Source organism: Pygocentrus nattereri, chromosome 4 (genome assembly GCF_015220715.1).
Source record: "Pygocentrus nattereri isolate fPygNat1 chromosome 4, fPygNat1.pri, whole genome shotgun sequence".
In the NCBI taxonomy this organism is placed as follows: Eukaryota; Metazoa; Chordata; class Actinopteri; order Characiformes; family Serrasalmidae; genus Pygocentrus; species Pygocentrus nattereri.
In genome coordinates, this window is record NC_051214.1 from 16,084,001 (window position 1) to 16,096,547 (window position 12,547).

Consider the following 12,547-nt stretch of genomic DNA (forward strand, 5'->3'; position numbering starts at 1 on the left):
CTCGGGTAAAGAGAGGAGCTGAGCTGTCAACTGATCACCACCTGGTGGTGAGTTGGTGGTAGGGGAAGATGCCGGTCAGACCAGGCAAGCCCAAACGTATAGTGAGGGTTTGCTGGGAAAGAACCTGTCAGATTGATCTTCAACTCACACCTCTGTCAGAACTTTGACCAGATATCAGGGGAGGTGAGGGACATTGACTCAGAATGGTCCATGTTCTGCTCCTCCATTGTTGAAGCGGCTGACTGTAGCTGTGGTCGCAAGGTAGTTGGTGCCTGTCGGGGCAGTAATCCTCGAACCCGGTGGTGGACACCCCAGGTGAGAGATGCCGTCAAGCTGAAGAAAGAGTCCTACCGGGCATGGTTGGCCTGTAGGACACCAGAGGCAGCTGGCTGTTATCGACAGGCCAAGTGATCTGCGGCTTCAGTCCTTGCCAAGGCAAAAACCCGGGTGTGGGAAGAGTTTGGTGAGGCCTTGGAAAATGACTTTAAGTCAGCTCCAAAAAGATTCTAGCAAACCGTCAGGTGACTCAGAAGGGAAAGCAGTGTGCCACTAGCACTGTATATAGTGGAGATGGTGTGCTGCTGACTTCGACTGAAGACGTCATTGGGTGGAAGGAATATTTTGAAGACCTTCTCAATCCCACCAACACATTCTCCAGTGAGGAGGCAGAGTCTGGGGACACAGGAATAGGCTTGTCCCATGCTGAGGCCAAAGTCGCTAAGGTAGTTAAAAAGCTCCTTGGTGGCAGGGCTCCAGGGGTGGATGAGATCCGTCCCGTCCTCAAGGCTCTGGATGTTGTGGGGCTGTCTTGGCTGACACGCCTTTTCAACATTGCGTGGACATCGGGGGTGGTGCCACTGGATTAGCAGACTGGGGTGGTGGTGCCTCTTTTTAAAAAGGGGGACCGGAGGGTGTGTTCCAACTACAGGGGAATCACACTCCTCAGCCTCCCTGGTAAGGTGTATGCAGGGGTACTGGTGAAGAGAGTCCAGCTTATAGTCGAACCTCAGATTCAGGAGGAGCAGTGTGGGTTCCGCCCTGGTCGAAAACACTGGACCAACTCTTTACCCTCTCCAGGATTCTGGAGGGTTCATGTTAGTTTGCCTAACCAGTCCACATGTGCTTTGTGGATTTGGAGAAGGCATTCGACTGTGGGTATTCTGTGGGAGGTGTTCGGGAGTATGGGGTACATGGCTCTTTGCTACGAGCCATTCAGGCCCTGTACAAACAAAGCAGGAGTTTGGTTCGCATGGCCGGCAGTAAGCCAGACTCGTTCCCAGTGAGAGTTGGACTCTGTCAGGGCTGCCCTTTATCACAGATTCTATTCATAATTTCTATGGATAGAATTTCTAGGCGCAGTCAGGGGATGAAGGGTGTCGGGTTTGGTGACCTCAAGGTCACATCGCTGTCTGTTGTGGTAAAGAAAGAGCTGAGCCATAAGGCAAGGCTCTTGATTTATTGGTCGATCTACATTCCCACCCTCACCTATGGTCATGAGCTTTGGGTAATGACCGAAAGAACGAGATCGCGAATACAAGCGGCCGAAATGAGTTTTCTCCGCAGGGTGTCTGGACTCTCCCTTAGAGATAGGGTGAGAAGTTCGGTCATCCGGGAGGGACTCGGAGTAGAGCCGCTGCTTCTCCACGTCGAGAGGAGCCAGCTGAGGTTGTTCGGGCATCTTGTTAGGATGCCTCCTGGACGCCTCCCTTGGGAGGTGTCACAGGCAAATACACCCGGGGAAGACCCAGGACACGCTGGCATGACTATATCCCCCCCAGGGAGCTAGTGAAAGTGGCTGGGGAAAGGGAGGTCTGGGCCTCATTGCTGGATGGATGGATGGATGGATGGATGGATGGATGGACTTTCTCATAAACACTATTATCATCCTGGGAAAATTTTTCATCCACAAAGCCAAATATTTTAAAGTTAAGCGAAAGTTCTGTGTTTTTCCCAATTACTTTATTTTGTATTGTAAAGCTGTTAGACCAATGCATAATAGGTACGCCCGCCAACTCTGTTCTTCAATTGAAGATTATGAATTAGAGTCTAAACCCTAGCTCTCTGTTACTTCTAAAGTCTATTTATTTATTTTCTTCTTTGGTTGCACCCATCCTTTTTTCTTCTCCTTTGCTTGAAGTAGTCTTTTAAATTGCACATTTTTGTATGTACGCATGTTCTGTGGACAATTAAGTTTAAAAAAAAAACATGAGGAAGACATGAGTTCTTGTTCTGAAAGTAGGCTCCTAGTCTCGTGAAGCATCAAAGACGCAATATCTTAATTTCTAGCAGTAAACATATTGCACTTCATATATCAGCAATGGTAATGTTAAAAACTATGTTTGTTAAGTTAGTTACAAAAAACTGTTTACAGTTGTGTATGAGCTAATAGATATATTAGCAGCCATGGTAACTTGTTCCTGCCATTCAGAACAGGAATGTATATGGCAATGTTCTCAACTATGCAGAATGTATAATTAAAATCACAGATGCTGAATGAGTTTTGTATTGTTTATTTACAGTTTTCACCTGCATGCCAATGAGAGTGACAGTAAATGGTTAACCTTACTCCAACTCTGTCTTCATTGGATTTGGTTTAGCTTGGTGTTTAGTCAGAGTTTCGACACACTGCACGAGAACACTACAGACATAGTGTTTAAAAACTCCAGGAGCACTGTTGTGACTGATCCACTAGTAGCAGCGCAACACACACTAGCACACCACCACCACATCAGTGTTACTGCAGTGCTGAGAATGATCTACCAGCGAAATAGTACCTACTCTGTGAGGGTTCAAGAGGGTCCTGACCACTGAAGAACAGGGTAAAAGGGGGCTAATCAGAATCAAAATTAGAATCCTTTATTGATCCCAGAGGGAAATTGCAGTTATTACAGTTGCAACCATTTATGTAAAAGAATAAACGCTTTATTTAAAACAAGAGAAAGAGAAATTTGCAATAGGTACATGAGATTTAAGTTCTTATGAACACAGTAAAGTGTCAGTAACTGTCATAATAAATATGAAACATCTTAAATAAAACAGTTAAAATTATTGCACCTCTGAGTTATTGCACACAATTATTATTACTATTACACATATGAACAGTACAGTTTGGTATTGAGTATCGCACTGATGAACCATAGTATCACACATTGAGTGGCCACAGGTAAGAATGAATTCCTGTGCCGCTCTGTGGCACATTTTGGTAGAATGAGTCTTGCACTGAATGTGCTCCTATATCTCATCAGAGCATGCAGAGAAACAGATGGACTATAGTCTAGTCTGTAATTGTAGAATTATAAAGTACACCTCTACAGTAAGTGGAGCTGATAAAATGGACAATGAGCGTAGAAACTAGGAGGTGGTCATAAGGTTATGCCTGATCGGTGTACCATCTATGTAAGTGATCACGAACTGACTAATCATGTCACAGAGTACATCGCTGATGAACAACTGAAAGACAGAAGGAGTTATGAACAGGCCAGACAGCATCACTTGGTGTTCATAGTGCCCCCTAGTGGTGATGAAAGCTGCCCCCCCCCCCCCCCCCCCCCAGCCCCCACACTCCCTCTTTGATGCAGATTAAACTGTAGTCATTTTGGAGATCTCAATTAGTGAAAAACCTTGCCCCACAAAGTTGTTCCAAGGCTACAGGTGTGAGAGGCAGTGGGTAAGCAAATTTATTAGTGATGTTATTGAGAGCTCTATAATTAAAACAAGCTTCAGACCGCTGTCCTTCTTTTTCACAAAGAAAAATTTGGATGCAATTGGGGAAATTGAGGGGCAAATAAAGCCTTGAGTTAGGGCTTCATAAATGTATTCCTCCATAGCTTTCTCCTCCTCTTCAGTCTAGAGACACATAGAACAGTAGATTTAGGGTGAGCTGAACCTTCTTTGATTTCAATTGAGTGATCATATGGGTGATGAGGAGGTTTGGAGGCATTCTTTTTGCTAAACCCTTCAAGCAAATCAGATGTTTCAGAGGTAATTTCAGTGTCTTCTCTGGGTTGGGTTTTAGGTTTTCTGGGTTGGGTTTTGGGTTTTCTACATGGATGGATCTGACTTTAAGTATTGGGGTAGTGAGATAATATGTAAAACAATATTCTGAACATACTATGATGTCTTTTTAGTCTATGTTTTTTAGCCAAGGCAGTCCTAACAAAGTTAATGACTCATCTGAATTTTATCAATGAAAATTGTTGTTTATGAAGAAAGCTGGCCTCTAGCTAAACTGGTTTGGTGACAAAAATGATGGGATCCATGCCAACAGGTCCTCCATCCAGTGCAACAACTTTAAGGGGTGTCTGAAGAGACTCCACAGGGATCTAAAATTCAGTCATTACATTGGAATGCAGGAAAATTTCCTTGTGTTTGAAATTTCCTTCCTGTGTAACACCTGCTAATACTGGTTGGTGATGTCCCTAAAGCTGACCTTGCTTGCTCAAGGCCTTCTGAACAGTGCCAGCGTCTGCCGTCTGCATGCTGACAAAGTCATAGATATACATACCTAGGTGCCGCGGTGTCTGTTGTTCTCTATCTGCGCGCCCCCCATGTTGAAGGGGTCAAGATCCGCTTATGAACAAATTCACTTGTAATGAGAGACGATGAGTTTTCAGGATTAAATTGGCCACAACTTCCTTATTATGCAACTGATTTACTGATTTTAATTTAGGTTGCATGGAATGCTCTCGGTAGCTTTCTATTTTTTCAATAACTTTGGAGCTAATTAGCCATTCAGACCAGCAGAAAAGCAATAAGTCTGCACCTGACATTAAAAACTTAGTTGGGCATGAACTTAGGTAGAAGCACAATCTCACACATATTAGCAAATCCATCAATGTGTGAATCACTTCCAATGTTAATACACATAAAATAAAACTACTTCTATGATTCCAATTGAATGATCCTACAGGTGATGAAGAGGAAGTTTGGTGGCATTCTTTTTGCTAAACCCTTTAAGCAAAACATAAAACTAACCCTCTAAAACACAGTAAGGACAAAGGTAAAGTTGACTTCCTATTCACCAGCTTCTGTTACAAATTATCCTTTTCTACCTTAAATGGTGCAACAGTCACTTTCTGAAGCTGCACCATTTAAGGAATGGGAGAATTTGAACAAGAAGCTGGCCGATGCACCATTTAAGGTGGAATGGAAAAATTTGAGTAAGAAGATGGCAAATAAGAAGCTAAATTCAGGTTTGTATAAGAAGGTGCTAAAATGAACTTCCCTTAATCTATTGAGAATGTCTACACTGCTATAACTTAACTAGCTACAAAGCATTAACCATCATTGTAAATAAATAACAACTACATAAAGTTAAGATCCTCTGAATAAACTATTAAATGAAATAAAACCAGAGGAAAAACATCAACAGGTTCTTTGTGCAGCACTAAGTGTTCCCTCTGCTACATAATCCTATCTTGCTTACTGAGTGCAATATTTTTTAAATAGTATACTTTTGAACAGTAATCTTTCTTAACCTGCCACCCTGTAACGGTACTGAATGCAGTCCTGCAGCAGCATTGACCACCCCAAAATGGTTGCACCATTGGCATACCTGACTGGACCAAGCATGGCATCTAAGTATGTATATCAGTGTGCAAAATATACTATAACATTTTCAAACTGAACCAGATGCTCACAGAGAGCTGAACGGTGACAGGTGGACCTTGGTGGGTCCTGAGTCATGTGAGGAAGCGAGGGCTTCTGCGAAATGCAGTTTGAGGAAGCCAAGTTGGCTATAATCTCTCGCTGTGACCTTTAGGAATGACATCTTGGAATTCTAACCCAGCCCACATCCAACCCGGCCCTCTTATTACAGCAGAGGCCACACACCTATCTCCCATAAGTCATTACTACCATGACATATACGAAACTTCATGGAAGAAGAAGTTTATGGGAGCGAGCAGAAGAAGTTATGTCAGTGCGTAAAAAATATTTAATTTGTATCACAGTATAATTACAAAAAGTTGTTTGTGATATTGTTGTCAGTGTTTTGCTAGATACACAAATGTCCCTCAAAAATACACAAAGATTGTACAGTGGCAACATGTTGTATGTGGTTGTTTTGCTGCTAGTCAAATGCTTCTGTCTAACGTTAGCTAGTTAGTTAGCTAACAATTATTGTTATATCTCGCCTGATAAACTTAGAACCTGAATGTCTGTTGCTTCTGCATGCATCCTATGCATCCACCCTGAAAGTAACATTAAGCTCACATTATATTTTATTTGCTTTATGTTTTACAGCATCCAGCGCACTTTCAGGCCAATCATGAGGCAACAAGGTTTTGCCAGGATAGTGTTTAGGGATATAAAAGAATGTAGCAGCTGTGGTGTTGCACATGTGAATTGGAATATTTCTATTTACAAATGCAGTTTAATAGTAAATAATAAATATAAAGTGTAAAAAAGGACATGAGGTCTGAGCAAAAAACAAGATGAGAGCTGGACATCTACAGAATTAATGCAGAGTTTGCAGAGAGATCAAACATCTATCCTTTTGAGTAATTTAATAATGGGTGAAACAAAATTCAGTGTCATGAAATGCAAGGGTGCCAAAATCAGGGATGTGTTTGTACTGGAGTGAAAAAAATAAAATAAAGATTTAAGAGATCATTTTTGTCTTTGTTTTATGGACTACTTGTTCTTTTTACAAATGTTGTCAATGATTCTGAAGGATAGTATAAAAATAACACAAATAAGTGTAAGATTAGATATGAGAATATTTGTATCTGTATGCTAGAAACAGCATAAAATTAAAGCACTAGAATTACGAATAGTTCACCAGACACAAAATTGACAACCAATCTCTTTTTTATTTTATTAGTAAATTTGAAATGCATTTACAAAATCAAATTTCCACAATCTTTTAACAATACTGTGCAACCGGCGTTTGTCTAGTGCGCATTTTAACTATACAGTCTTCCAACAATCTAAAATGACCTAAACCAAAGACACTGCATACAATTAAAACTTTTTATACAAATAAACATTTGAATAAATCAACCATTTATTAATTTATTTATTACACATTATTTAGTACATACAGTGTCAGACCAAGTAAAGTCTCAGATTCTTTATGGAAATGTTACAAATGTTACAAAAATATACAAGAATGTAGGCTATACTTTGTTGTTTCGTTACAGTAAACAATTTGTCAATTTTAACAGTGTTCTTCATTCATCTTTTGAAAGTCTATCCATTTAAAAACAATTTGGCAGTCATTTTTTCTTTAGTTTCATTTTCAAAGGTGAAGCACCTGAGAATGTAAATCACATTAAGACACACACTAAATACTTCTTCACTCCTTTTCAGACAGACACCGCAAATATGCAAAGTATTGCCTGTAGGTTTCCATGTTAAATTGTATACCTCATTACAAGAGGGATCACATTCTGTACATGTGTAGATCACATAAGAATTAAGCATGGCATGGCAGAGTGTTTCTTGAAACCATTCCAGTCATTCCGATGCAGGGTAAATCGATCTGACGCATCCATGAAACTCTCTGTTGGACTGCTGAAGAGGGTAACAGTGCCATTTTGTTCAGCAAAAATGAACCCAAAGTATATCCTATTCGATAGTCGCCATACATGAAACTTGTCCAACTCATTGATTTGAAAAGTTGATCTAGACAAAGCTGTTGCCATCTTTTTTGGTGCATCTGGGATGTTCACCATTGCTTCTTAGCTTCTTATAGCTTCATCTACATTTCTTAAAAACAATAACTCTTAAATACTCTTACTCACAATGCCATGGATAAAGGGGAGGAATTTGTTAAGAATACAATCACCTGATTGGTCGGCATCTTTTACATTTTGGCGGGAAAATTTTAATATAAACATCATAGCATATGTGTCAGAAAACACTACTTTCTAATTTCTGTGGTATGGAAGGAACCTAGCTCAACACCCCTGTGCTAAGGAGAAGGTTTTTCATTGGTTGTTGAATTCATTCCCTTTCTGTTTTTTCGCAATGTGGCCACTGGGTAAAACGTTTATTCTTTTCAATATTTCTTCTCAGGTGAACGCTAATGTTCGGAAAACCATTCAGAGCAATCATAAGATCATTTTGTGAAATTAGTATGTGTATTATTTTGTGCAATTCCTTTTGTTCATATAATATGAAAGCCTGATTTTCATAACTGACTAGCACATTTTAGACCTAGCGTGCACAACTCCAGTTCTGGATGGGTCCAGCACAGTTTGGTGATTTATCTGCTCAAATATACCTGAATAGACTTATGTCTTGCCAGTTTGAGTGGGAAAACCTCAAAACTGTGCTGGACACCACCCCCCAAGGCTGGAGTTGTGCACCCCTGTTGTACACTATTAAAATAACTATGGCAAAGAGTTTAAAAACACTAATTATGCCTTTTCCATCTTATTGCCACAATACATATATATAACAATTCTACAGAAAAAAAACATTTTCCAGAATGTAATTTTATGTCTAATCAAGGGAATTAATAAGAGCTTGTCAGAGTTCTCTTGAATCTCGATTCCGGTGTGCCGCTGTTACGGTAAATTCAATCCCCCTGATTTAATCACCGTACATGCAGACACGCTCTGTTGTTCAGACTTCGGTGATTTTTAAGGTGTATTCATGGCCCATATCCTCATCAGTCTTGCTAAGTTGTGCAAAAAGATTTGAAACATTTGTTGCTGAAATAAATAAACTGCGTTACACAGCACAATAACTAGTCTGTGTTATTATTGTTAGTCTACTCATCTCAGTGCACCTAGGAAGTTAGATTACCTGTAGTCTATAAGGCTGAAGTCTTAAAGCTGTGGTACTGATGTGACTTGTCTTTACAGTAGCATTTATTCATATTATACCACCTTTAGACCTGAGAATACAGGGGGAACATCTTTAACCAGAGGCTGGGAAAAATGGTTTCCTCTTGTATATTCCAGCTGGAGTGGACTTAAACTACAACAATGATGCTGATAATCTTTATCTGTACATGATCGTTTCACTCAGTAACTTTTATTCATAATGTACCACCTTTAGACCCGAGAATACAGGGGTAACAGTAAAAAACAAAATAGTAGATAATTATTTCTAAATTTTGAGATACAGTTCAGACATAATCTGATCATATTGAATTAGTGCAGTAAATGATGCTTTGAGTAGTATAGTAGACTTGGCAGTGGAACCAAAAACTAAATATTTCATGAGTCTCAGAATAGTTATTTCTGACCCACAAAAACATTACATGTATATGACACTGGGCTAGCATATAGAATGTATGTAATAAGTGTAATATGTTTAAAATTACACAAATAATTGGAAACCATTTTCCCAGCCTCTGGTTAAAGATGTTCCCCCTGTATTCTCAGGTCTAAAGGTGGTATAATATGAATAAAAGCTACTGTAAAGACAAGTCACATCAGTACCACAGCAGTAAGACTTCAGCCTTAAACACTACAGGTAATCTAACTTCCTAGGTGCACTGAGATGAGTAGACTAACAATAATAACACAGACTAGTTATTGTGCTGTGTAACACAGTTTATTTATTTCAGCAACAAATGTTTCAAATCTATTCGCACAACTTAGCGAGACTGATGAGGATATGGGCCATGAATACACCTTAAAAATCACTGAAGTCTGAACAACAGACCGTGTCTGCATGTACGGTGATTAAATCAGAAACGGCGCATTAAATCTTATGTTACTGAGAGGAGCTGAAAACGGAGTCAGAGCTAGCACTAGCAAGAAAGCCCACGTAGTGTTTAAGCATTAAAACATCTGCTAACAGCACATTTCATACTTTAAAACGTGTTTAATTACAAGTCCATTTACCAATAACGTGATAATCGCTTACCGCGAGAAACAGGACCAAATCACGGTACAAACACAAACTAATTAAGCCGATATAAGCCCCACAGCGCAACAGCAACTGAAGACGTCATGATTTCGACATGCGCAATGGGAGGGGGATCAGGGGGAACAGGGGGAACTGAATTTGCCGTAACACCGGTGCCCCACAGAAGTTCGCTTGCTCCCGAGGAGTGAGCTGAGACTCCTCCAGGCTGAGACTCTGCTCGCGCCTGTGACTTCACAGATAGCAGTGAACTATCAGATATGGCCTGTATGGAAGGCTTTTGGGCTCAAAACATGTTCAGACATGCACGTTGACACAATAATAGAAATGATGCGCATTAACACGTAAAATTTTGTCGTGATAACGTAACAATAAAAACACGTTTACATGTTCTAAGTATGGAAAGCCATATTTAAGGTCTCTGCCAATGGGATGCCTCAGTTCCCCACACAGATGCATATACGTAGCCCCTTCATTTCATTTGGGTTATTCATGATTTAGTGAGCTATAGGCTCCAGCACCCCCCCGCGACCCTGACGGAGAAGCGGCTTAGAAAATGGATGGATGGATGGATGATTTAGTGAGCTGAATGTTTAACTATGGCTGTGCTAAGCCTACCTCATCAGACAGGGGGAATGAGACAAGAGGAACGTCCCCTTTAAGGAGGAGCCGATAAACTTAAACCATTAGAGGGAGTGAGCCAGACATTCCTATCATCATCTACAATGTCTGTCATGTGATTTTCTAACAAAACGCTGTCTTTATCAGAGGCTGAGACATGCAAGACAAGAAATGATAACAAAAAATAGATAGGTAGGGCATAAGGTTAGAATGTGCAGAAAGTGTTGAAGTGAGGAAATTTTGAGTACGACTAGACTGGAAATTCCAAAAATGAATAAACAGGGAAAACACCTGAAGGTGGCAGTGATGCAACATATGGCTGCCAACTGCTGCAAAAATCACAGAAGAAGATTTGGGGGCGCACACCATCTTCTGTAAGTATTTCAGTTTAAGATTATGCCTGTTTATACTTGTCTTTACGTGTAGTGTACACGTTAACGTTATGCACGTTTTTCTAATGAGTTTCTATCAAATACTCTCTGCCAAGCGTTAGCAAGGCAAACGTTAATTTGATTGACTTTAGTCTTGTGCATAAAAGCACAAGAAAACTCAAACTATAAATATTACAACCCAATGTATATCGCGTTAACCAAAATGTTAAACCAGCGCCCCCACCTTGTGCTGTGTAGCCCCGGTTTGCTACCGCGGTCACGCCATCTGCACTTGGGAAAAGCTCGGTCGCACTACGCTAAAGGTTTAGGTGCGCGTTTAAACCGTGTTTTACGGTAGCAGCTCGCACTTTCAGTACAGATATTTAAAATGGGGAAAAAAACTTGTCTTACAGCCTGATAAACACAATTAACCAAGTCTAACACACATGTACCAGAAATAAAACATGTGGAGCAGTGAAACACGTTAGAAATGAACGCATTATCTGTTATTAGACAGTCTGTACATTGTATATTTGGTGCTATATAGACCACAATTTGAAGTCCTATAAAACAGACAAATCAGAGTGTTATCAAATCATACCACCGCATTCCTGAAGTGCAGATGGCGTGACCGCGGTGGTTTTGTAACGTTAACTCGTACAGGGGATAGCTATTAGATGAAGTTAACGTTATCTTCCCATCCCACCTTAAATGACGTAGTACTTGCAGGTCCCTTTTGGGCACTATCTTGTTACTTCTGCGCTATTTAAGGTGGAACGGAAATTCCAACAGAAAGCTATAATCTCCCAACGCAGCAAACACAAATCACTGTCACAACGTTGTCAAAGGTCGTGTCGTGTACGTGGTCTAAACAAGATTATCACAGCTTTGTCATAATCTTATTGTTAAGTAACGTTGCCATACGTTGCTACCTGTTGGTAATTTAGCAAAATTCCATGGCGTTCCCTGCACAACATAACGGAACCTATGAGGATTCTAGGAGGTTGTGACAACATACTGACAGCATTGCCAACAGGGCCCTGCAACGTTATCAGTACCTCCTAGAATCCTAATCTGTTCCATTATGTTGTGCATGGAACTTAATGGAATTTTGTAAAGTTGCCAACAGATAGTCATATTACCACCCAGAATCATAGCATTTGCTTCACCTGCTTTGCCCCTTTTCTGTTCTTTAATGTTTTATACTAATAGTGAAATCTTCTTCTCTGTTCTTATTGCTCTTGTGGTATTGTCTTGCTATCTTATGTTGACCAGAGGAGAATGGGTTCCGCTCAAGGTTTCTTCCTTTTGCTCTTAGGTTGTTTTCATTGCCACCATTGCCATTGGCTTGCTCATGAAGGCTTGGACCTGGATTTTCCTGCAAAGCTGATTTGGGATGACACCTGTTATAAAAAGTGATATTTAAATAAAACTTGCACTGGCAATAAAAATATATTTTTGAACAAAACATTAAAAAGTGAATAGATCATGTGTATAGTCTTTCTATATTGATAGTGCCTTTCCAGATGTGTAAGCTGCCCACACCATAGGCACTGATGCAACCATATACCATCAGTGATGCAGGCTTTTGAACTGTGTGCTGATAATAAGCTGGATGGTCCTTCTCCTCTTGAGACCGCAGGAAGCAACGCCCGTGGTTTCCAAAAAAATGTTTAAATTTTAATTAATCTGACCACAACAGTTTTTCCTTTTGCCTCCATTTTAATTAA

At 40.3% G+C, this 12,547-nt stretch overlaps 1 long non-coding RNA gene across 1 annotated transcript; it reads left to right on the forward strand.

The window, feature by feature from the left end:
• The first annotated feature begins 10,338 nt into the window (after positions 1 to 10,338).
• Positions 10,339 to 12,291, forward strand: LOC108414342. Its single transcript, XR_001856859.2, has 2 exons — positions 10,339 to 10,820; positions 12,136 to 12,291. It is a non-coding gene; the product is annotated as an uncharacterized LOC108414342 (long non-coding RNA).
• The last annotated feature ends 256 nt before the right edge of the window (positions 12,292 to 12,547 follow it).